This window comes from Electrona antarctica (genome assembly GCF_951216825.1).
Source record: "Electrona antarctica genome assembly, chromosome: 10".
Taxonomy (NCBI): domain Eukaryota; kingdom Metazoa; phylum Chordata; class Actinopteri; order Myctophiformes; family Myctophidae; genus Electrona; species Electrona antarctica.
The window spans coordinates 49,583,523-49,588,817 of NC_136791.1; positions in this window are offsets into that span (position 1 = coordinate 49,583,523).

Here is a 5,295-nt window from a genome sequence, read left to right on the forward strand (position 1 = left end):
CAGCCATTCCCTGCTGTTTCTCTTTATGCTTCTGTGTTTTAATTAAAGGCAATAATAAGAGAAAAAAAGGGAATGACAACCGAGCTCATTAGGAGGATCCTTCTAATCAAGCTACTTTATATGCAGCATTAACCCGTTTAGGCCTGAAAAAATGTCTTCTAAATCCTGACGGTTTTCTGAAATACCTGTTTCTAGGCCTATATCGCTCAATATTTCATGTCAAGAACCTGCAATTGGCCTCCGAGACCCCCATCTGAAAATATGTTGTTCCAGGGACCCTCCAGAAGCAAAGATTTGAGTTGAAAACGTTCGTTCTGAAAAAATATATTCCAAATTTGAGGCACATTTTCACGATTTTTCAAAAATAGCAGACCTACAAGCTCGTAGCGCGCCACTCGGTGGCGCGCTATGAGCTTGTAGATCTGCTATTTTTCAATAGCTAAATTATAACAATGTTTAAAACACCAAAAGGGGTTCCCGCCCAAAATGCGTTAATCAAACCCTGTTTTGGGGGTAATGGGTGTTCTGGAGCGGAGCGAGGTTGATGTAGCTTTCCTTTGGAAGTGGGGCAACTTCATAATGAGTCCCTTTGCCCCCAGTGGTCCAGTCAGGTGGTAAAGATTTGGTGGTATTAAATAAACCACCTTTTGGCCATACCTGTCCCATGTAATTGCAAAAAAGTGACATCATTCAGTTGAGAGGAATCGTTTTACTCAAAGTCTGTAGTCTTTCAGAGAGAATGCAGCTTGGCAATTATAGCAATGTAATATTAATATGCACGGTACGGTATTGCCTAGATATCATGTGGTATTTGGGTAAAAGTAATATTATATTGAGCTTTATGAGCTTGCATGGTCTTAAGAGCTGCGTTACTTTTAAAGTGGGTCTCAGTTAACTAGAGTTCTCAACGGGCCCGAAAATTAAGATCTGACCCCCCCCATTCCAAAGCGCCAGCGCTCGCCCAGCAGTCTGCTGTCACCCAGGCGGATATGTTGATCTGACCCCCCCCATTCCAAAGCGCCAGCGCTCGCCCAGCAGTCTGCCGTCACCCAGGCGGTCTCACTGGTTAGTATCCCTGCCAGGCCTCAGCGGCCAAAGGCGAGGGATCGTGTTTTCGCTCCTGTGGCTGTGAGTCTGTCTGTCTGTTTGAAAACAGCTAATCAGGTGCACCGATTCACTGATCAGCATGAAACACAACGAAGGAAGAACCTCCACCCCAAAATGTCAGTTTTACTACTACAGATTGTGTCTAAACCGCAATCAAATTGGTAGACATAATCTCTGTAGTCATGTGAATCCCCCTGGATTCCTTGGATCATAACTCCCTAATATATAGGTCACGGCCATTTCTGCCGTTTTGTCAACGGCTGTGGTTTATACTTTATTAAATTGTTCCTGTTAACGAGGCTATTAACGTTTGAGTACAGCCGACTGTGGCCTTGGAAGCACTGGTGATCGTTGTCTGGCTATTTGTCTTTTCAGGGGAGCTGTCTGTGGTCTCTATTAACTAAGGCCTGTGTCGTGACTTACTGCTGCCCCCGCTGGAGCACCAGAGTGGAACACCTGTGTGTGTGTGTGTGTGTGAGTGCCATTTGTACACAACGTGTACATGTGTAGAGCAGCCCTTGAGGAATCCAGTCAACCAAATGGTTAAAATAAGTACACCTCCGCACCTTTTTGTTTTCAACGTTATATGAAATGTCTAACCATCACAGCGTTGCAATGAAGATGCCGTATGTTTATGAAAGTGGAATGAAGAGCAGTGTTTGTGGCCCATGTTGAGTGTTCCATGATGCTGTGCTGTGTCTGTATATCAGTATCGGTTCACTTCAAAGAGCCAGAAGCCAGCATAAGGCATCATCTCTGTCTCTCTCTCTCTCTCTCTCTGTCTGTCTCTTTCTGTGTCTCTTTCCCCACGCGATATTCCCCTGCCAGCTCTGTTGCCATGGTGAGTGCATGCCGTTTAGTGAGGTTGCCATGGGGACGGCTCTCATCATGATTTCTGCGTGTTCATTTGTATGCTTCCCACAAGAAGGGTCTTTAACCCATTTTGGGTGGGAACCCCTTTTGGTGTTTTAAAGGTATATTCAGTGATTTCACTTAAGTCAAATATCACTTATTTTTTTGTTTTGTTGTGATAATCCTCATTACTATAGAGTGTGCTGACCATATAAGGAGTTCCTTCCTGTCCCCAGTTAACCCCTGGGAGGGTCAAAAAACCTTAGGTTTCGTTTTTGTCTGGGTGGCCCAGGCTTCATCCAATCAGGATAGAGAGGGGCCTTCCGCCAATCACGATCGAGCGGGGGCGAGCCTTGGTGTGCGTGCTGTTGGCCTGTTGTGTGTCCCCCCCCACTGTAGTGCGTGCATGTGCACATCTTGTTACCGGGGCAGACCGGGGGGTTTTCCAAATCACCCAAATCACTGAATGCTCCTTTAAACATTGTTATAATTTAGCTATTGAAAATAGCAGATCTACAAGCTCATAGCGCGCCACCGAGTGGCGCGCTACGAGCTTGTAGGTCTGCTATTTTTGAAAAATCGTGAAAATATTTAATTCAGAAAACTGGAGGATTTAGAAGATTTTTTTTTAATTTTGAGGTCAGGCCTAAATGGGTTAAAAAATATTAACCGTGCAGGGGAGTGCCCTGTCGGATTGTCTCAAGTGTGTCTACACCTTTTCCTCTTCCACACTGTGGACACACACATCAGTTATCAGCTATCCCCGTCCCTTTGCATGAGGTAGGATTGGTCAATGCCATCTGTTTGGGTGGTTTTCCGGTTGTGTACATACAGCCCCATGCTCATTTGTGAGAAATGCCATAGGAATTAATGAGCGTTATTAGAACAATGCAGTCTCTTATTCCTTCCTTATTAATGAGACCGTTGCTGTGGTAGGCAGGCATTCCAAACGGCGCCCACTGTTATGGTAATGGTATGCGAACTGGGGCACTTTAAGATGACAACGTCATTTGTTTGCTTGATTCCTTCCTACGAACGATATGTGCGTCTCTCTCATGTTTGCAGGTTATTGTTGTGTGCTGCGAGGGCCTGGGTGCATGTGTCCGGAGGCGTGGAATGAGCGAGCGTTTGCTGTAATGGCAATGCTATTCTCAGGGCAGACGGAAAAATGCAAAAGGCCATTGATGGTTTCCTCTTGTCATTTTCACATGGAACTTCACGACTAATGGGGCACAACAGTGTACCTTGCCTTCAGGCCCTGCAGGGGTTTGACATTTCAACTCCATTGTGTGCTGGCTCCTGCATGTCTCTTGAGGTATATTTAGTCTTGCTTCATCTAACGATTATGTACCTAAAAGGTACATAATCTTCTGTCATTATTAGGGCTCGGCTAAGCCACAGGTTTTCGAAGTGGGGGCTGAGTGCCAGGGAACCAATTGGAAAGGGGAGGAAAAGGAAAATATTTCAATTCAAATTCAGATAAGATTAAACCTGGTGTCTCTATTTTAGACATTAAAATAAAATTTCAAAAATGAAAGTTAGAGCAATGACCCTTTGGATCACTTGGGTTATGGGAACGGTGAAGCTGTTTTAAGATTCAAGAGTTTGTTCTACTAGCAGCTGTTCCACTGGCTGGGAGTCCTATAAAGTGACAGTTTTTCTTGAGGGGCAACTTGTTAATCCTGCCTGCATTTCTCTCGTCTGTTGTTTACCCTTCCTTTTCATGTCATTTCTCAGAAGTTCTCTGCCTCAACCTGCCCTGAACCCAATTACAAACAAGCCACAGTCCCTCAAGGTGCCGGAAAAACATGAACATGAAAACATCTCATTTCCAAAGCCTACGGATCTAATCTGCATTCCTGACAGCGCAGATAAATAGCTGTCATTCTTCCTGGGCAGTCGGCTGTCAGTGAACCTGAGCTTACTTACGTATGTGTCCCTCTATGTGTGCGCGTGGCCGCGGTATACGCATACTTTGAGTGTGTGTGCTCTAAGCCTTAGAGCACACACACCCAAAGTATGCGTATACCTATTACCGGCGGGACGGACAATCCCTTAGAGCAGGGGTTCTCAACGTTTTTGTCCGGGGACCCCCGGAAATGCTTTGGCAATGTCTCGGGACCCCCGCCCCGCCCCCTCCCGACCCCCAATATAAATTGACTGCTACAAATAACAATAACCTTAAACCATTTTGGGCGGGAACCCCTTTTGGTGTTTTAAGCATTGTTATAATTTAGCTATTTAAAAATAGCAGATCTACAAGCTCATAGCGCGCCACCGAGTGGCACGCTATGAGCTTGTAGGTCTTTTTTTTTTTTAAATCTTTTTTTTTTTTTTTTTTTTTGAAAATAATTTGGGGACCCCCTAAAATAATTTGGCGACCCCCCCCCCCCCGAGGGGTCGCGACCCACGGGTTGAGAACCCCTGCCTTAGAGTCTAAGGGATTGTCCCCCCACTGCCAAAACCTGAGTAGGCCTATATGTGAGTAAACAATGTTTGGTGAGAGGGTGTGGGAGACGAAGGCTGACGCCAGATGGGTTGAAATGACAGGGAGAGACTCGAGTCTCCACTCTAAGGCCTCACTCACACCTTCGCATCTAGCATACAACATTGTTGGATGCTAGATGTAAACAAAGGGTAAGTGTCATGGCCGCCCCAATGCATTTCCAATGGAAGTCACATGGTTTGACACAACATTTTTGTTGTACGGCTTTCGGCTGTGTTTCGACTGCCCCCCTCCCCCTCGTACAACAAAAATGTTGTGTCAAACCATGTGACTCCCATTGGAAATGAATTGCGAGCTTGCATCAGTAAACAAGTCTCATGCATCAGCTATACAACAATCTGTTGTGACCGTGTGAGTCAGGCCTAAGTGATTTCATACAGGTATAGTCCAAAAATAATTGCGAGGTGGAAAAGAGTCTTTGAGAGGCTTGTTCTTAAATATATGTTTTAGAAATGACCGCATGATAACGGCCGGTGCGGTTTCAAGAGTCGGTCATACAGATTATGTCCAACCTGACTGTTGTGTCCTCCAACCTGACTGTTGTGTCCTCCAACCTGACTGTTGTGTCCTCCAACCTGACTGTTGTGTCCTCCAACCTGACTGTTGTGTCCTCCGTCCTCACTGTCTCCTTCAGCGTCATGCCTGATTTGTACTTCATCGCGCGGCGGTGTCGCACGCTGGAAATAGCTTGTTTACGAGCTCATGGCGTGTCGCTAATGTTATGTAACACGTTGAGAACTTAAATCTGCTATTTTAAGCACACGACACCAACGTACTACAGAGCATAAGTTAGGCTTCAGTCCTGTCTCTACCTCTGCCCCTGTCTGTCT